Source organism: Ambystoma mexicanum, chromosome 11 (genome assembly GCF_040938575.1).
Source record: "Ambystoma mexicanum isolate Mex_15411 chromosome 11, UKY_AmexF1_1, whole genome shotgun sequence".
Taxonomy (NCBI): Eukaryota; Metazoa; Chordata; class Amphibia; order Caudata; family Ambystomatidae; genus Ambystoma; species Ambystoma mexicanum.
In genome coordinates, this window is record NC_090934.1 from 1,046,970,451 (window position 1) to 1,046,992,295 (window position 21,845).

Below are 21,845 nucleotides of genomic sequence, written 5' to 3' on the forward strand. Positions count from 1 at the left end.
GCATTGCGCAGCTGCGCATCCAGACCATGATCTCCCGGCTCACTCTCACCATGTTCCCTTTCTGCATCATACCGGACAATGTACACTGTACCAGCAATATCTTCATAACCGTCAACAACGGCTTAGCCAATCTAGGTTGCCCTAGGCACTACCCGATCCCCTGCCTCACGCCCTTCCTACCCTCCCAGCCACCTTTTCCACCTAATCACCACTCTCACCTCACCTCCTCGTAGACAACCTCTCCCCTGCCAATACTACCCCTAACAAAACTCCCAATCACAGTACACTTAGTGTTCCATGTCTCTCGGTGCCCCCCGCACGAAAATCTCCAGAACCCCTACGTTCTACCAACCCTGACCTCTCTGCCCGCAACAACAGACTAGGCACTAGCCTGCCCCTTACAAATAGCATCCACCCTGCCAAACTCAAAACCAAAGCCAAAAAGAAATTAAAGACCCCTAATGAGCCCGTCCCACTCCCCCTAAAAGGAGACTTACTCAATGCCAGATCCCTGCCCGCTCACCCCACAGAAATTGCTGACACCATTCTAACATATGATCTTGACTTCCTTGCCCTAACGGAAACATGGCTACACGAGGCCTCAGGACCACACTTGTCGTTAGCCATTCCTGCCAACTACTCCATCCTCATAGCCGACAGACCCAATGGTAAAGGAGGAGGCGTAGCGTTCATCTCAAAATCGCCGCTAGGCTGTAGATTAGTATCCACCATTTCACTTAAATCCTGCGAGTTACTCACAATCAAATTACAAACTTCCCCCACAAGTACGATCACACTACACCTTATATACAGACCCCCAGGCCCTCCAGGAACTTTTGAAGAAGACATTACAGCGCTCATCACTGAAAATTCCAAGCCACTAGCACAAACTATCATCCTTGGCGACTTCGATCTGGGGTATGATGACCCCAACGATGCACCAGCCGCATCCTTAGCAAATGCCCTCACTGAGCACGGTTTCGCCCAACTTAGTATCTCACCGACCCATCAGAAAGGCAGAATTCTCGACTGGGTAGCAACTCTCAACTGCAACACCACCTGCAAGGCCCCCCCAACCACTTACATGGACAGATCACTACCTTATCCCACTCGAAATTCACACCAACCGGGCCACGCCTAAGAAACGCCCTCTGGCTCCAGCCCGCCCAACCAGAAACAAGCGTAACATTACCCCCGAAGACTTACTACCTCTGGTCCTACCCACCCTTAACGCTCTACCGGACAAGGCTGACCTTAACCTACTAGTTGACACCTTCAACAATTCCATGGCTACCGCCTTTGATACCATTGCCCCTTTGAAACTACGCAAAAGCAAACCAATAAACCACCTGAACTCGTGGTACACTCCCGAACTCAAACTACTCAGGAAAAAGAAAGCTAAACTAGAACTACTATGGAAAACCAACCCATCACCTGAAAACAAATCCAATCTCAAAAACATCTCCACGCTATACAAAAGCGAGATAATTTGTACCAAAAAAGATGCCTATAACGTAAGGATTGAGCAGGCAGGCTCCTCCACCAAAGAACTATTTAAAATTCTAAATGAGCTAGAAAACCCCAATCCTCCTCCAGACAACTGCTCAAAAGATAAACCCTGGTGCACCAGCATCCAGAATGCCCTCAACAATAAAATCACAGGGCTCCAGACCAAAATTGAGAACAAACGTCAACAACTCCTCAGCAACAAAACCACCAACCCCAGTTTAAGCCCACCTACACCCAACAAAGCCAACATAGACTTCACCTTTAAGAAAGTGACTATCCTTGAAGTCCAAAAAATCATTACTTCCCTAAAACCTTCTAATTGCAAAGGGGACAGCTGCCCTGCCCAAATAATAAAAGACGCGGCCAGAGACCTCTCCCCTTTTATCACCAAGCTAATCAACCTCTCATTCGATAACAATTCTGTCCCCAACAGCCTAAAACAACCCTGGGTACTCCCTCTCCTAAAAAAACAATCCCTAGACCCAGCCATACCAACTAATTATAGACCAATCACCACTGTCCCTTTTCTGCTAGAAATCTTAGACAGAGTCGCCTACATCCAGATTCAGGAGTACCTGGAATCTAACCAACTGCTAGGTATGCATCAATCTGGCTTCAGACCTCAACATGGAACTGAAACCGCTCTGGTTGACCTCAAAAGTCAGATTGATGACATCAAAGACAAAGGCAATGCAGCAATCCTACTTCTTTTAGATCTCTCAGTGGCCTTCGATTTAGTCGACCACGAAATACTATGCAACCATCTATCTATCGCAGTCCACTTCTCCTCCTTTCCCTCTGCATGGATACAATCCTTCCTAGCAAATAGAACCATGCGAGTTTTCTCCACCACAGCTGCTGCTGACCCGATCCCCATCACCTGCCGAGTCCCACAAGGCTCCTGTGTCTCCCCCACCCTGTATAATATATTTATGAAGCCTCTATTTGACATATTGGACCGTCTGGGTGTCACCTACACCAACTATGCAGATGACACCCAGATTCTCCTCACCATCTCAGGCAACTACAATGCGGACGTCATCTGGATCAACGAAATCTTCTCCATCATTCAGTCATGGATGGCCACCCACGGCCTCTGCCTGAATGATGAGAAGACGGAGCTTCTATTGGTCGGCTCGCCCAATAACCTGTCCAAACTCAGTCCCAGCTACAAGAACATTATCATAGACGGTAACACCATCCCTATTGCTAACAGTGTGAAAACCTTAGGCTTCCACCTTGATGCCAACACCAACCTTGTCAAACAAATCAACTCAACTGCCTCGGCCACTGCCTATACGGGTAAGCTAATCAGGGCTAGCAGACCCTTCCTATCCCCCGACAGCTGCCTCAGTCTGACCAGAGCACTCATCCAATCCAAATTGGACTATTGCAACAGTTTGTACCTAGGAGCCAACCAATCCGTAACTAAAAAACTCCAGGTTCTCCAAAACAATGCTCTACGCACAGCACTCAACATCCCAAGGCGTGAGCACATCTCCACAACCAGGAAAGTGTGCAAATGGCTCTCCATACAGCAAAAATTTGACCTCAAAACTATCTGCCTCACTTACAAGGCCTTAAACAATCTAGCCCCACCGTACCTCTCCAACAAATTCACCTTAAAACCTACATCTAGAACCACTAGATCGTCCAACTCCTTATGCCTGCTAGTGCCCAGATTTGCCTTAAAAAGAGCAGGAGGCACTAGCTTCACTGTGCTAGCCTCCCAACTCTGGAACACCATACCAATAATAATTAAAACCACTAAATCCTTCCCGATCTTTAGGAAACTTGTTATTGGCTGGTTACTGAACAATGAGTAGCATTTACCCCCACCTCTAATAAGCTAACAGCCGCAACTATACTTGTGTTATATGTAAATTGTTGTATGTAAACCCTTGCTTTGTAAATTATTGTACTTTGTAAATGTAATGTATATATTATGTCTGTAACCGCCTTCTTAAGCGCCCTTCTTCCCACGGGTCCGGAGCGCTCTACAAATAAATAAAACAAACAAACAGAGCCTGTGATAGGTTCCATTTACTAACTGACACGAAGAGGTCCCTTCTTCTCACTTTTTATTTGCCCATTAAACTCACTTTGTCATAATAGTGGTATTTGTTAACTATGAGTTAGACCTTCCCTTAGGAATGAGGATTCCAAATTGGACTGGAATGTACATTTTTCTAATAATTACTTGTTTGGACTTGTGAAATGTGTACACATGATGCATCCCACTGAATATTATTTTCTCCTGAATTCAGATCCATCTACACTTTTCAAATTGGATAATCAGTTCTGAAGTTATAGCCGAAAAATTAGTGTTTAATGTCCTTTCTGTCTTGAATCTTTAAAACAAAAGTGTTTGTTTTTATTTGTTCCAGTTGACTTGCATTTGATGTGTGTGTGGGCTCAATTCAATATCATTAGGGCATGTGCTTTCTTGAAACAAAGAACCATTGTAATAGACTGCTTTATTAGAACAGATACATTCTTCATGAATCCTCATTGTTCTGCCAAGCTCTGAGATTAGGATCTGTTTATGGAATCTGCTTCTAAGACCCACAAGACACTGAACTTATTGACCTTCTTATCAGTTTAAAACCACAAGTCCGTGGAATTGGGCTGAACTTTTTTGTTTTTGGAAACAAGGTCCTTGTCTTCAAGTAAACTCAGATGTGCCATTTACCCTTTTAATGCCTTGTTTAAATGTGAATGCAAATGAGTATTGAAATTACTGGTTTCAACAGAGATTAATACTCCACAAATACAGTTTCACAAGAACCAATCTTCAGAGCTTAGTTTCACAGAATATAAAAGCTAAATGAGATATATTTTGTCACATGTATATAAATGTACAATATGTGTTGTTTTACTCATAACAACCATATGACAAACTGTGGATTATCTTCATAAATATACCAGATATTGTGTATGATTTTTTTTTACTAACTGTCTGTGTCTCATTTCCCTACAGATTGGCACAGTTCAAAGTGTGTACTCCTGCATGTCCTCTTTCACATGTCAGTATAAAAACAGAAGCTCCTTTGTATTACCTAATTTAGTTTTCAGTGAAGCCTACCATGTATTATGTTTTTGCTGCTATTTTGTTTTGCTATGCTTAATTGCAGTATATTTCAGAGTGAACCCATTGTGAGTTTCATAAATGGAATAGAGAGCATTACATTGTAATACATAACAGTTACTGCTCTATATTATGAGCCTTTAGTGAAGTCCTATACTGGGCAAGCCACAAACCAAAATGTAGGGGCCTCTCTATGGGCACCCAGCTCTTCTAATTGAGTGGTATCAAAGTATACCAACCCAAGCAGTTGTTCATTACTAGATTGCCTTTCTGAAATGTTCTCAAAGTCCTATGCATAGCAGATGAACAATTATTCAGCAAAATTAGGTAAACTTGCAAATTCACTGCTGCTAAGTGGGGCGTACATATCAATTACTTCACTGATGAGGTGACACAGGTGAGAAGGGAGGGGCACTTTTGGGGTGAGGACATCAGTGACCGCTGCACTTTGTAACCCTATGCACAGCATGCGCAGGTGCAGCCAGAGATGTCTGTGGGGAAGGGTGGCATTGCGGTCACTAAGAGGGGCATGCAGGGGATAGGGCTATAGGGCCATGGTAGTGTAGCAAAATGTGAACAACATAACAGCTATTCTTGGAGTATAGGCCATAGGTAATTACAAAATATCTCTTTTCACTGACATTGGCCTTGTGTCCTGGGTAGACATGAATTTCTCAAGTGCTCAGCTGCAGCAGTGTGCTGGAGACATTTTCCAAATTGGCAGTTCCGAAGACAACATTGCCACAGGGCAATGGGACCAATCAACACTTTTGAGGCCAGCGAGCCAGGCATCTTGGTGCTTGCTAGGATAGATATTTACAAATGAAATACAGGCAAGTGAAGCGGTATCAAATCATCCCTTGGCAGATGGTCATGGGAAGATTGTTGTGGGGCAAGGGAGCAAGCAACTTGGAACCAATCCCAGGAGAGAGTTTGGTGTCCCTAGGGTGCAACAGTGCTCTGTCCTTACTGATATCCGCGGGACACCTCATTGGTCAGATACTGTGTGATTGTCTTCCCCTTGCCAAACTCAGGTTGTCTTGTGTGTTCGATGGGAAGTGACCAATGGCAGGTGAATGAAGTTCCAGTGGTCAGCACAATCACGTAATGCTTTAAAACATCATTGTGGGGGGTGTGGGAAGGTTTGTGACATCACAACAGGTGGTGATAGATGATATCGGTCAGGGTGGCATGAAGCAATTATATTAATTCAATGTATGTTTAGATATAGGAGACTGACATGTTCCTACCAATTAGCTTCGTCGAATTTTTTAACTACTGCTGCAGCTGTGTGTATGCAAATTATGTTATTTGTGTATAAAAGAGTTGACAGCTCTCACTCAGTTGGGTTCCAGTGTGCTATTTGAACCGTGCTCTCCCAGCTGTGTGTTTTCCTGAATAAACGTTGTTACTTATTGCTTGGTCTATGCTCCTTTTTGGATTACTTTGGTGTTCTAGTCATTCCTTCCCTTAAAGGACCCCTGATACAAAACCTATAACAAAAATCTGGGTTCAACCATTGATGGAGCTAGAACACATCTAGTTCAGGATGTTTTGATTTCAGCAGCAGAATGTTTATTTTGGTATCCAGGGAAGTTATGGTAAAAAATGTCAGCTTCTTATATACTGAGGGTGGTTGAGACATTGAGTTTGTCCCAGTGTCTTCAATAAGTCAAGAATGAACAGCACACTTGAAGGAATTCCCGTGACACAGATAGCCATAATATTCTAAAGATATGAAACAAATCTTTTAACCATCAGGTTAAGAATCATATTGTAAGGCCCACCCATTGGTATTGATTTGGGCCTCATGCTCCCAAGTCACAGACCACATATTGATTGCTCCAAATCATAAGCCAAAAATCACAGAGATCCAATTATCTTTTAAGAAGGACTACTCCATAAACACTCATCTGCATTTCAAAGTACTAAATGTGGCCCTGCCTTTCCTAGTTCATTTAACCACCTGGGTCATCAATAATCTCCTAACAACAGGCATTGTCTCAATCATTACATGATTACTAAGAAAGCCAAAAACCATCTTGTCAGTCAAGTTGATAGGATGCTCCTCTCCTTGTACAAATGAAAGGGTGACTAGTAGCCTCCTCTAAACTAATCCTCTACACTAATCATAACCACTGTCTCTTAAGGTCTCCCTCTGCCTACACATGGTTTAAGGACTTTACCCATAATTCCTGCTAGATCCATATATGACAATTTACAGCCTACAGTGTGAGACGGTCAGCCCCAGATCGCCAGTTGAAATGCTGTTTTGACCTGCATGAATGATCACTAAACTGTTATTTTGACCTGTCTGCCCATGGCTGTTGATTACAAGCAGTTACACTACTGATGAATGAGTCAAAGGCTCAGGATTGATTGACAGCTGCATTTCACTCTGGGTCAATCCAAATAAGCCTCAATGGCTCTGGGATGTAGTTTGAATGGCCTGCTATGGCTGAAAGCAGCAATGTCATATAGGAGAGTCAGGGGTAGCAGCTGCTACCTCTGTGTCCCCCTCTGCTACCCCTAGGCTTGTCCTTGCTACCCCTTGGCCACTGAAAAAAGAGGCAGTGCCAAGAGCAGATATCTGTTTTGCACCTGAAAAGGGCAGTTTTAAATACAGCTAAATGTGCCACAGCTTTTTTCACCTGAAATCTAGACCTCGATAGCTGGAGCAATAACAGGGTTACATATAAAACCATGAAGCCACCATCACTAATAGTTTGTCAGTCCATTAGTGAATAATGGCTGAATGGTTGGGTCCATAGGTGGGGATGTCTGTGCAGCTCATACTCAGTACTGTAGCAACAGGAAAGGTATGGGGGTAGGTCTAGTTAGCTGGGAATGGGTAAGAGCAGACTGTACAATGGCAGCACATCATTAACACTAATCTCATCAGTGTTTCTCATTGTTTGCTTTGCACATATCCCAGGAGCAACTAGGCCTGTGATGAGAGGGGTGTGCCGCAGTGGCTTCTGCCACCAATCCTGCCTGGTAACTGTGTGACTTGACCCAGTTCTGCCAGACATGCATTACATGCACACTGTAGAGAGACTCAGGGTGAAATAATTAATTTACACAAAGTTGCTGTCCGCCTTTGAAGTAAACCATCTGTTTCTTCTTCAAGCAAAATAAATATATATTTGGAAGGATAGTTCTGGGGCAATGAACTTGCTTTGGGAACAAGAGGATGCAGTGCAACATAGGATTGGTTAATTTTCCAGCGCTTATAAGCTGGAGGAGGCTGGCATTAAGCAACATATAAAGGACCAAAGAGAAAATGACATGGGCCTCTCCTAGGTGTGATGTCACGGAGCTGCTGCTTCTGTTTACAATTTAATATTAAAAACTGCAATTACTGTGAACTGCAACACATCCTTCCCACCTATCTCCCATCTAACAAAAAAAACTGTGAAACTGTGGGCTAGTTAGCAAATAAGCAAAACAGAAAGGTGATGGCTGGAGGTTTCAAATCATTCATAACCACTGGCACTGGGTTTGAGGTGTGTGCTTGAGGCTCAATGTTGTGGAGGCTGGTACTGGAGACTTAAGATGTTGTACTAGTGACTCGGAGCCCTGCTGTCCTTGGTCCTGCAGCCGTCGCCCTGCTGGATCAAATCTAGCGGTGTTTTTGCAAATCTGTTGTGCCCTTTGCTTGCACTGTATGCTTTTCTTGTAACCTGCTGGCCCTGTGACTGTACCGTACTACTTGTTATACTCCGGCCTGCTGTCTCTTTCTACCTCACCCATGGCGCTTTATGTTTTTCCTATCTTCTCTTTTTCTCCCTTGGCTATCCTTCCCTTCTCACTAAGTCTGGTAGGAAGAAGTTCAAAAAGGATATCTGGCCTCTAACCCTGGTCTCCCTATCGCAGACACTTACACCAGCATTTCCTCCAGACAGGCCCTCATCTACATCCTCTTTGTCATTCCTTCACCAGATCTATGGACTTTTCAAATGATCTCTGTGCTCTGTTCTTTCTGCTCCTCTCCCATCAATGGTGGCACCCGCTGGGAAGCCCTCATGGCCCCCTTCGACTCTTCTAAGGTCATCATTAATGTTTACCTAAATTGCACTGTCTTGCTCCAAGGTCCTCAGGCCAATCTCCTACTCTTTGATATACAGTTACCTCGCCTCATCAAATTCGTTTCATCTCCTGCTGTCCCTCTCTCCCCTCTTCAGCTTCCCTGTCCCCCTCGCCATGTCCTCCTTCCTATTTTGCCCCCCCACCCTCTTCGGGCACCTTCTTCACCGCCGCAGGTTGTACCTCTTATTTCTACCCCTCCAGGGAATTCATTTAAGGCTGGCAACCGTCTCCATCTTGCCACGCTCAACTCATTCTATGCCATCAAACACTCCTCTGATATCTGCTGCCTCTGGGAAGAACTCGACCTTGATGTCCTCGGTCTCACTGAGACATGGGTCATGGCCAGCTCTGTCATGAACTTTGACACTCTCCTCCCTGATGGTTAGATCCTCTCTGCATTCAGATCCACCTGGTCTGGAGGGGGTGGAACCCTGATCTTCCCCGAGTGGATTCCTGCCTCTATCATTCCCACGCAGACCTACACCTCTTTCGAATGCCTTGTCTGCAGGCTTTCTTTCTCTCCTGGCCACTTCCTTACCGTGGCTACTATCTATCAGCCTGCTGGTCAGATCACCTCATTCCTCTCTGAGTGTGCGGACCTCTCCTCCTCCCTCCTGTCCTCCACCACTCAACTCCTCTTTCTTGGTGACATCAATATCCATCTAGATGCTCCCTGTTCCTCCTCTGTACTCTTTCGTGACCTCTGTGATTCTCTCTCCCTTTCTATTCTCCCCTCTGGGCTGACTCACTCTGCAGGTCAAATGCTTGAGGTTTTGATCTCCTCTGACCTCCCCCTCTCATCCTTCTGACCACTCCCCTATCCTGGAGTGATCACTCCCTCCTTTCCTCCCATCTCGTCCTCTCTACGCTCCAAGCCAACCCCAACACTTCCACCTACCTTCTCGGACATCCGGCCCATGAAGCGTGTGTCAGCTGAGGCTTTTTCTGCCACCTTCTCTACCCCCCTTCGCATCTAGCTGATTCACATTCTGACACAGCCCTTTCCATGCTCTACGCTTCTATCTCCGATACTCTTCATCCACTTGCCCCTGTCATGAGAATCCGCTTGGAGCCCAAAGCCAAGTACAATTCTTGGTATGGCTCTGACCTAGCTACCCTTCAACGTAGGTGCAGGGTGGCTGAGAGGAAATTGAGGGCCTCTTGTTCATCCTCTGACAACGGACCTGCCGCCTGCTCCAAAGGCAATACCAGATCCTTGTCCTTACTAAGAAGAGAGCCCATATCCAAGCCACCCGCTCTTTGCTCCAATTTCCAGTGCTATGCTGGTGACACTCAACTAATTTTCAGGCTTCCTGCGGCCACCTCCTCTCCTTCTCTCATCTCGGATTGTCTATCTGCTATTCAGGAGTAGTGCTGCCTGTGCCCTCAGCCTTAATGCCAGCAGGATGGAGATTCTCCTCATCGGCACACCTTCACCCTCCTTTCCTGTCACTCTCTGACCAGCCTCCCTTGGCCCTCTTCCTACTTCCACCTGCGAGGCTAAGAACCTCTGGGTCATCTTCGACTCCCCGCTTTCCTTTTCTGCCCACTTCTCAGATGTCTCTAAAAAGTCAAACTTCCAACTGCACCTCCTCAGAGGTATTCCGTCTTTCCTTTCCTTCCCCCAGAAGCTCACTGTATCTCGAACCCTAGATCTCTCCAGGTTGGATTACTGCAACAGACTCTTTCTAAATCTACCTGCTTCTACTCTCCACCCTTTGCAACTCATCCAGAACAGGACTACAAGACTTGCCCTTGGCCTCAAGCCCTGGGATCGTATCTCTGCAACTCTGAAATCTCTTCATTGGCTCCCAGTGGCTTCAAGGATTAAATTCAAGACCCTTTGCATTGTCCACAAGGCTTTATGGGGCCTGGGTCCAAAATACCTTCAACTCTCCCTCCATAAATACCTTCCCACTCGAGCTCTTCACTCCTCCACCTGCAACTCCCTCAGGGTCAGTCGTTTCTCAAAGAAATGAGTTGAGGTTAGATATCTGTCTTCAGCTGGGGCCTCCCTCTGGAACAGTCACTCTGCCACTCTGAAACTTGAGGAGAACAATCTCTGGTTCCGAAAGCACCTCAAGACCTTCCTCTTTGCTTCTGCCTTCTATCTTCCTCTCCCCTGCTGATCTGTTCTGCTTCGGCATTGTGCATCTGGTTACCCTCTGATTTCGGGTCCAGGTACATGCCCACCCTGCCCCGCACACGCACTGCTGCTGGCAACCCTTGCACTTCGGTCTGTATCTCTAACCTTACAGTTACAGACACCCCCTGTGTGTGCTTTAAACCTAGCACTTGCCACTTGCTGGCTGCACTAACACTTGTTTTTTATCCTTTGCTCAGCATTTCCACTTGTCCCTCCGCCCCTGCATTTTTCCCCCTTCCCTTTCCCCTGCACTTGCACTTGGGTCTGTATCTGTAACGGCACAGTCCCCTTTTCTGCACTATTCAGGCACCCCCTATCTGTGCCTTAAACCGAGCATGTGCCACTTGCTGGCTGCACTACCACTTGTTTTTTATCCTTTGCTCAGCATTTCCACTTCTCCCTTGCCCCCTGCATTTTCCCCCTTCCCTCTCCTGTGCACTTGCGCATTCTCAATGTCACTGGGCCTAGTAAAATCGCAGTTTTTTTCTCCTTTGTTCCCCTCCCTTGCCTCATCACGCTCTGAAACACTTATGTATGAGCGTGATACAAATAAAATATCATATCATATCATACGTATGTTGTAAGAGAGTGTTTGAGATGTAATGTGTTGTAAGAGAGCTGAAATGCATTGAATGCATATATAAGTTGTTTGAGGAGGGTAATTGAGACTCACACTATTGGGGAGTTGAGGTAGGGTACTGGAGGCTTAGGTTGCTAGTTTGCTTGAGGTTGATGGTGTTGGAGAATGCTGGAGACTTAAGTTGATGGAGGGTGGCACTGTGTAAACATGTAGGTGTTGAAGCAAGGCACTGGAGGTGTAACGTGTTGGAAGGCGGGAGTGGGTGCCAGACATTTAAAGCAGTTGACGGAGGGCCCTTATTGACTCGCAGTAGATGGTGGGGTGCACATGGTGAAAATTGTTGGGGGATATTCAGGCTCCAGGTGACTGACAGGAGTTGGTTGCTGTGCAATGGTTTTAAGTGCACTATTGACAAGAAATTCCCTGCGTGCATTGTCCAAGTGTAAAAGCATGAACTGGTACAGACTCTGATTGTCTTTTGGTTGGACTTTTGTTGGTCAGTTGCTGTTTCCTGTCTGTACCCAGAAACTAGGCAGGTACTGGATGTCTGCGCTTTGTGGTTTAGGCCTCTTTGAAATGCTCTGTCTGTTCACAGTTTATTCCGAGTGATGCATGATAGTCCAGGTTGTTATGTTGGACATCTGCTTACATTCACAGTAATTTGGCACTATGGACCTATGCACACTGATATTAATGCTACATATGGTGATCCATTTATTGTATTAATTGTATATCATATTACAGTGATAAAGTAACCTTATTTTTCTTAGTGTACTGAGGAACAATGCTATGTGAGGCCACTTCCTGTTTTGTCAAGGGGTGAAAGGTCATGTGCCATCGCTTCCTGTGATGCAACTTGTGGGTGGGGCCAAATTCAAGGGGCGTGTGATGTTACTTCCGCTACCCCTGACATTTTGATATATTGACGTCCCTGGCTGAAAGACATGATTTCATTTTCTACTGGTCACCATCTAAGGACCCCATCCCAGATCACGGTCAACAAAGGAGATTCCCTATGGCTTGTGAGGTTACAATACTCTGGCATGGATAATCTCAAACGAGTGGCATTTCTGGATACAAAACACTCTATACAAGATGTCTCATAAACGCTTCCTCATCACCTGCAAAACATTGGATCTCTCAGGGGAACAAAACACAACAATGTGGGCACTCAGCTGTCAACAGCAGCCCATAGGACCAGGGATCCCCAAAGACCCACTCAGACCCCAGAAGCCCCAATTCAATGAGCCACCTTACAAAAATCATTTATTTTCTTTTTCCTCTACCCCCAGTAATTCTAAAAGAAAACTAACTTCACTGCACCAATCTTTTTATGCTAAATATACTGCACGTTTTCTTAATGTTAGCCATGCTCAACATGCTGCACTATCCATTGCCATGGAATGTAGGTGTTCATTGATTTTTTCCAGATGGATTCTGGTGCCAAGTGACACATTAATATATTTTTCTATTGATAGGCAGACACAATAAACAGAGTAATTTTGCAGAATGGTATGTAAAAAATTACATTTCACGACTTTGCCAATTATAGTACACATATGAACTTTGGAGACTTTACTTCTGTCTTCTTGTGTGGTTAATAAAATAAGGATATAGTAATTATTCAAAAAGCATGCAGTGTGGTTTGGCATATGTAATAAAAATAAGACTATCAGAACATTAGAGTGGATGATCAAACCCACAGCTCTTGGGGGGTTGTTTGTTTTACAAGTGAGTATTCTGAGCTCTGGTCAAACAGTGTTCTAGCCAGGATACATGCCTGAGTGCATCCAACTTACCTATGTCTCATATTGTATTTGTTGCTGCCCCACTTGAAAAGTGAAGAGATCTCCACGGCTGGTGAGAGATCACTTTTATTGATACCACTGAGGCTGTTGGTTAACTCTTAACCCACTTGTAAATCAAATGCAGGTAAAATAGTGTGGCGATAGGAACATATCAGAGGCAGGTAGCCAGACCGAAGCAGTTGCTAAATGTTCGATTTTGCTTAAGGTGTGTCAATAGATTTCTTTTTTTACAGGATGTTAGCAGCCTTGTGTGAGAAAGAATAGTATTTAAGGAAAGTGGTCGGTAGAGTTGAACTGGAACAAATACTATTTACTGAAAGCATTTATGCTTGGGAAAATTGAGTTCAGTGAACAATAAAATAAATTAATCTTAGATTGAGAATAAAAATATATATTATGTGTATACAGACTCAATTTATCTTTATAAAATACATTTTGGGCTGATCACTTCCAGAACAGGTACACATGATCAGTGATTGCCCTAAAGGTGATGGAAGTTTGTAAATACATAACATTTAAAACTCATAATGGCCACCTACAGAGTGAGTCCCATTCCAGAACAGGTCATCTAGGAGAGATCAAACATGTCACCTCTTTGAATTCAGCCTAATAAAGACATTCTTCAAGTTGCCTTAGGCCATCGGTGCCCTCTCAGAATATGCATAGCATGTTCTCAATATCTACTGTATAGCATGTACTCCTTGATGATGACTTTATGTGGACTCAACCAACTACTTGACCAGACTAAAAAATAATCAAAGTTGATAATTGATGATGTATATTTTTATCTTATTTTCTATACCCCAAAACTAAGATGTATTACTAAAAACAAATTAGTGAACAAAAGTAGCCCTGCTTGAGTGCCATTGTTAAAGAACTCACAAATAAAATATAAAGTGGAGAGCAATGTGGAAGAGGCTCAAACCCATAACTATGGGCTACTCAATTCCCACTGTGCGAGTGTTCTAACATTTAATCCTACGCTATGATCTTATGATCTGCATTAAGCGCTTATGTGCCTGAGAGATGTGTGTCTGAGTGTGTTGCAAACAGCCAAGAGTCGACATGATAGTGTTCTCAAAGGGTTGAGTCATAGATGCATCAGGTATATTTTTTCTCATTGCTGCCGGTTGTCAGACTCTCGTTTTGAGAGCCCATAGTGCCAGGATACTTTTTGGTTGCAGTCACGCTTTCTATATTCCATAACATATTTTGGGGTCATAAGAAATGGACATGTACTGATGAAATAGCACTTTTGGGTGATAAATAAGGCGTGACTTGTCCAATTGTTACTATTAGGAAAAAGTATACAATTAAAAAAAAGGGTGAACATATACTGGATTTACTGCAATATTTTAGAGTCCCTTGTGCAAACATGTTATATGTCCCTTATATGCTCTATTATTTACTTTTAGCTCCTGGATCTGTATTTTTAATGCTTCTGACTCATCCTGAACTGCATTTATTCCGTTATGTTCTCGTTTTAACATTGCGATTAATATCCTCATTTTTGAGACTTGCATCTTATAATCGGTAATTATTTTTATACTTTTGTCACCTTCTGAAATGAAGTCAGTAACCTCTTCTTTCAAACATTGAATACCACATGACAATTGTTGGTTCTTTTGCAGCAATGTATGCAGTTCCATCCTGATCTCTTACCTATCAGCCTGAATATGTTCCAACACCAAAGTTACAGTACTGAAATGAAAGTGCAGGGCACCAGAATGGAAGTGGCTAAGCTCAGGCTCATCCTCTGACAAACTGGCCTGCCGCCTGCTCCAAAGGCATTAAAGACTCACCATCCGTGCATAGTAAAGAGCTCATATTCAGGCACAGGTCTCCGGTGCATCTAATAACTCGGTCAAACTTTTCAAAATCTGCAGGGATCTAGCCAACCCTTCCGCAGCCTCCACCTCTCGTTCTCCTTCCCATGCCCTCTGCAATGCACTGGTCTCACACTTTGCCACCAAAGCTCAGGAAATTCTGACCTCCCTTTATGCACTCCCTTACAACCCATCCACACCCCCTCCACACCTTCCGCCTCCTTCTTCCTTTTCCTCCTTCACTCCTGTCACACCTGAGGAAGTTACCAGAGTTGTCTGCTCCATGAAGGTCTCTTCTAAGCAGGTCTCCCCTTGCTCATCGAGGACCATCAAGGATAACATTGGCTCTCTCGCCCTTGCGCTCACTGATTTCTGCAATCACTCTTTTATCACTGGATATTTGCCCTCCCTGCTTAATCACTCCCTTGTGCGCCCACTCCTGAAAAACCCTTGCTCTGGCCCTTCCTACCCTGCAAGCTATTGTCCTATCTCCATCACCCCATTCCTGGGGAAGCTTCTTGAGAAGCTGGCCTTGCCCCAACTTAACGCTCACACTGAACTTGTTGGTGGACTCCACGGCCATCAATCTGGATTCCAAGCATCCAGAGATACAAAGACTGCTCTTCTGAACACTCATGAAGAATTGCTTGCATCTCTGGACTCCAACTCCCCAGCTGTCCTTATCCTTCTTGATCTGTCTTCTGCATTTGACACAGTTAATTAATCCATCCTCATACAAGGTATCTCAGAACGAGCATTGATTTGACTGTCCTCTTTCTTCAATAACTGCTCTTCCCAAGTCATCCTAGGCCATTTCTTCTCTCCCACTTCCATCTCCACCTTTGGTGTCCGCCAGGGCTATATTCTCCCCTCCTGGCTCTTTTAAAATCTACATTGCCCTCCTTGCACGCCTCATCTCCACCTTCTCATCCAACTTCCAGTGTTACACAGATGACACTCAGCTCTTCTTCAGACTCCCTGCTGACCCTCCATCATACCTGACCACCTATCTGCCATCCAGCCCTGGTGCGCCTCCAACAATCGCTCCCTCAATGCCTGTAAAACTGAGATCCTCCCCATTGAGACACCTGCTCCCTTGTTCTTCCCCTAACTCTGGCCTTCATCCTTTGACTCCTCCCTCTCCTTCCTTCTTTCACACTCAGGACGTTGCCAACTTGCAGCTGTTCCTTCTCAAAGGAATTCTACATTTTCTCACTTTCCCTCAGAGGCTCAATGTGACTCAAGACCTAGTTCTCTCTAGACTTGACTACTGTAATAGCCTCCTCCTGAATCTTCCTTCCTCCACTCTTCGACCCCTTCAGCTTAACCAGAATAGGGCAGCGAGACTTATCCTTGGCCTTAAGCCCAGGGACCGCATCTCTCCCGCACTACAAAGTCTTCACTGGCTCCTGGTTGCTGCACAGATTACATTAAAATTCACCTGCATCATCCACAAGGCTGTTTGGGCCCAGGGACCACACTATCTTCAACTTTACCTCACTAAATACTCTCCCTCTAGAACACTTAGCTCCTCTGGCACCAACTCTTTGTGTGTAAAGCACTTTGCTAAAAAGAGGACAGGGGATCACTCACTTTCCTCTGCAGGCTCTCTCCTTTGAAATAGCCTCCCCCTCCAACTTCAGCAGGATCTTCTCAAATTCCAGAAGCTCCTTAAGACCTTCCTCTCTTCCTCCTCCTTCACTCCTCCTCTCCTCTGCTAATCCCTCAGTTGCTGAATTGGGTTTCCTTTGCCCTTATGCATCTTTGGGCCTTGACCTCCCTCACCAATTCTTCCCAGCTCCTGTTCTATCCACAGCACTTGCATTCGCACACCCTCCGCTCTGGAAACTGGCACTTGCACCTACCGTGGACCAGGCCGTGTAGCACTCATCATTGCTTGCACTTCGACAACAGCTCACCTACAAGCTCGGACTCCCCAGCACTTACCCACTCTTCCCTCTTCCTTTTTGCACTTGCACCTTCTGAATACTCAAAAGGCATAGTAGGTTCGTCCCTCCTCCTCTTCCCCCTCTGCTCTTAATATTGTGTTTGTAATGTATTCCTCACACTCCCTCCCCGCCCTGTGGGCGCTTTAAAAGAGTATATTCTTATTGTATAAGACCTAACATGCAAACAATAAATAAAATAAATACATAAATAACCTCTTAACTGCTCAATTCGTTCCGGTTATTCTAGCATTTGTTTATTTTTCACCTCTAATACACTTTGCACTGCATTCCATTGCTGGGGCTTCTTCTGTAAGTGTAGCATCTTCCATCAACTCTTTACACCTGGTTTCCATCTCCATCAGCACCACATTCTAACTGACTCCCTTTTTAACATAATTCCACTACTTCCTTTTGATACATTATATGTGTCTGCAAATAATTTCTCCCAACATCCAATACTCTGTGTAATATGAACCCCAACTTGGCACCCAGCCGAATTAGACCGTGTCTCTGTGATTTATATCAGCAAAGTCAAATAGTTTAACCAAGCATTTTAGCAAAACAGTATTTTCTTTGAATAAATGATCTGGATTTTCCTTTGCAACCTGCGAAATTAAGCATTCACAGCATGTACGCGATGCATCAGATGACAAGGGCGCAAGTCCAAAGAATGTGGTTTCTGCATGAGCTTGTGAATCTGACATTCTAACCTCAGCCATATGTCGCACTGGGCTTTATTAGTTACAAACTATTTTACTTCCTCACAACAAAATTGACTATTCTGCAACACTTTATTATTGCAGCTTACAATCTAAAGTCCACTGCATATTACCATACAGTTCACTTCTGAAACACTGTGTACTAGCTTAGCGGTGGCTGCATTTATTACCAAAATAATATGTAGGAAGATTTTCTTCTCTCTTTCACTTTGTCAAATTGATATCTTACATAGGACCTTCAACTGAGAATTATCAGACTTAGCTCTGTGGTACGGAAATATTATTTTAGTCATTGCATGCATGTTAAAAGTGCGGATGGGAACAGAACATACGAGAGACTGATTAGTTTTAAAACAGAGTTTATTCTCCTCACATAACAACAGGAGATGGGATATTCAAGTTCACTACATGTACCTCAAGAGAAGGCCTCTTTAGGACAAGACTTCTGACCTTCCCCTGCTGGCTTGTGGTGTTGTGGCAAGGTTAACAATATAGTCTTAATAGTCTTTAGCAAGCCTAATTGGCCACTCTGACTCCTTCTCCACAGGGCCTCACTATTGTTGGTTTTCGCTGTATGAGTGACAGATCAGAACCTTCATCCGTCCTCCTCTATGTGCTCTTTACTAGGGTTGCTGACTCTTGCCTCCATACACCCCTTCTCAGTGTTAGTTTGTGTTGAAAACACATTTGGTATGACAACTTTGTCCCCCCCAACAGTTTATCAGATTCCCCAGCTGCTGTCTTTCAGGATGAGAACTCTGGGTTAATTACACTTGGTTTAAACCTACCGGTAGCTCCCTTGATGAGCTAACTCTCTCTCACGTCGCTGTGTCCGGAGCTCCTCCACCCTCTTTCAGGCTCTCAGTTTATTTTCATGCGGTCCTCCACAAGTGTACGGCGTTGGCGGCATACACGGTCCACATTGGCCACTCCGGTCGTGCCTCTCTCCCCGAAGCACCCGTCAGCTGGAAGGCCGGCATCATGACTCCTCCTCCGCAAGGGAGGGGCCAGAGCAGAGTCGCATATTACCTCTCAGCTGCCTTCACATAGCAGCTGAGGGCCCGTCTGTATCGGCTCCTCATCCGCGATGGTGGGGGCTGCGAGGGAGCAGCCTCGGGTCACAGCTGATCATCTTCAGCAACCAAGCTGTCGGAGATCTGTTGGGCTCGCCTGAGACTCACGTCAATTTCATTGCTTTAACAGTTCTTTTATAAACACGAACAGGCTTCAAACAAATAGGCACAACGGGTGCAACTCTTCTCCTTCCTTCAGGGCCTACATTTCTTTCAATACGCCCACTCATACACAGCCTCTTCCTCCGGCGGACCTCTCTCTGGATCTTCCTTTTTTTTAAGCCCCAGGAAAAAAAACAAAAAAACAAAAACCAGTATTAGAGAAAAGAACCTCCCATCAAAGAAAGTCATTACCACCCATTGGAGTAGCCAGATGTCTATCAAACCAGTCTGACCCTCCCTCTATGACATCATACATTAACCTTTCCTGACTTGATTTCCACCTAGAAGGGCTTTAATTGGCTCTGATTTCCCTTTTCCTCATCCGCCTCATCACAATGACAAAAATAAAGGCTCCTAAACTGTCACAATCAATTATGCATCTTTACGGTATAGTTATAAAATTTCATCAACTTGAAACAGTTATCTTTGATATACCATATGTTATACAGATGCTACAACATACAAGAAATGGGTGTTGAAATATGTTGAATTACATGTCTGATCCACCAATAAATCTGGCATGGAAATCATAATATGAATAATACATTTTTCTGCATTGATTAGTTAATGACTCACATAGACAATCTGTGAAAAACATTCTGCTTTCAACACTCTCTGTCTTATTCCTCACTCATAACCCCATCTATGATCGATTGGTTTGTTCTATTTTGAAACCTATGCATTAAAAGGAACATTTATTTAAGTATTTATTTATTTATCTGTTTGTAAATTTATATAGTGCACGAAGCCCAGGGGCATCTGGGCACATCACGTACGAAAATGGTTACAGGTTGGTTTGTTGTCGTAATAGGTGACAGTTGTATCAAAGGCTTGCAGAACTGATTGGTTTTCCAATTGCAGGATGTCATAGTAGTACGATATTCACTTATTCATGGAACAGTTACATTGTTAGAAATGCATTTTTCCTAGTGAAAAAACGGTTGCCTTGCTTGCATAAGGTGAGGAGTATGCCCTACTTTTGATATTTTATTCATTTATTTATTTATATAACGCACACAGCACAGAGGTATCTAAGCGCTTAAACTTAAGAGATTGATTTCAGTGCTTCAGGTTACCCAATAGGAAGTGTAAGAAGTGCATTACAGCATTGTGGAACGTGCAAAGGTAATGAATATATCATACACAAAGTGCAAAAGAGAAGTACATGTTGATTACTACATCCATTGATCCTGACCCCATGTTGCAGGGCAGCAGGAATACACAGATGCAAAGTCAAATCAGAGGCCAAATACATGGTGCTACCCCATGTTTCAGGGCGGCGGCAACACACAGATGCGAAAATCAAACAGTAGGCAAGTACATGGTGCCTGCCCCATGTTGCAGGGCAGCATCAGCACACCAATGCGAAAGTCAAATCAGAGGGCAAATACATGGTGTTAACCCATGTTGCAGGGCGGCAGCAATACACAGATGCGAAGGTCAAAACAGAGGGCAAATGCATGGTACCTACCCCATGTTGCAGGGTGGTAGCAGCACACAGATGCGAAAGTCAAATCAGTGGGCAAATACATAGTGCCTACCCCATGTTGAAGGGCGGCAGCGGTACACAGATGCTGAAGTCAAACAATGGGAAAGTACATGGTGCCTACCCCATGTTGCAGGGCAGCATCAGCACACCGATGCGAAAGTCAAATCAGAGGGCAAATACATGGTGTTAACCCATGTTGCAGGGCGGCAGCAATACACAGATGCGAAGGTCAAATCAGAGGGCAAATGCATGGTACCTACCCCATGTTGCAGGGCGGTAGCAGCACACAGATGCGAAAGTTAAATCAGAGGGCAAATACATGGTGCCTACCCCATGTTGCAGGGCGACAGTAGCACACAGATGTAAAAATCAAACAATTGGCAAGTACAAGGGGCCTACTCCATGTTGCAGAGCAGCATCAGCATGCAAGTACAAATTAATTAGGGTACACTATTGGCTTGGAAGAATGTGATGAGGGGTGGGGGAGGAGGAGAGGACATCAAGGGCAAGAAAGTGGTGTGGGGAGCACACACAGCATCACAGGCGACCACGGGGTGATGGGGGCACACACAGCATCACAGGTGAACAGGGGGGATGTAGGGGCACACACAGCATCACAGGTGACCAGGGTGAGGGAGGGGGGCACACACAGGATCTCAGGCGACCAGGGGGGAGGTAAACCTAGCAACACAGGTGACCAGGGGGTGGGTGGGAAGCGTACCTGAAGCTGACAGGGGCCTTGGAAGTGGGCCTTGGTGAGGGGGGGTGGCTAATGCCTGCCGGTCCCCGGATTGGCTTCAAAAGAAAGGCATCAGCCAATTGCAGCACATGATTGAGAGCAGCCTTTCAGACTCCCTCAGTCAAACAAAGGAAGCAAAGCAGCCATGTTGTAAGCGCTGCATGATAATACAATGTGCAGGTGAAAAATCCAACGAAACACCAATTGTCCATGAAAGCAAGCAGCAGGATGGTGTATGACGCTGCAAACTAGCACAGTAAACTTGCACTGAATTAACAATGCATCCCAGACGAAAAAGCGCTTTTTGTGTAATTTGTCAAATTTCAATTTTAAAAGCATCTTTAAATTATCTGGAGCTGCTGGGTCATTGGTAAATGCACATACCTGTTGCAGGATGTGTCCACAGTCCAGGCAGATCAGGACTCCTCAAGAGCAGAATGGAAAGGGTGAGAGGCTGACAGAACCAAGTTAGGCATGGTGAGGTTAGGGGTGCATTAATCTTTTTTGGTGAATAGCCAGGTTTTAAGGTTTTTTCTGAAGGACCAGAGAGGAGCATCTGCTCTTAGGGCTAATGGCATAAAGTTCCAGAGTTTTGCCACAATCACTGCAAAGCTGCAGGCTCCTGCTTTTTTTCAAATTGAATCTAGGTATTGTGAGGAGGTGTGAGT

General features: G+C 44.7%; 1 long non-coding RNA gene across 1 annotated transcript in view; it reads right to left on the reverse strand.

Moving 5' to 3' along the window:
• Positions 1-19,058, reverse strand: part of LOC138504076 (uncharacterized) — a 110,694-nt gene extending 91,636 nt beyond the window's left edge. The window contains exon 1 of the long non-coding RNA XR_011279765.1: positions 18,503-19,058. This is a non-coding gene — a long non-coding RNA (uncharacterized lncRNA). The remainder of the gene's footprint in view (positions 1-18,502) is intronic.
• Positions 19,059-21,845: the final 2,787 nt, after the last annotated feature.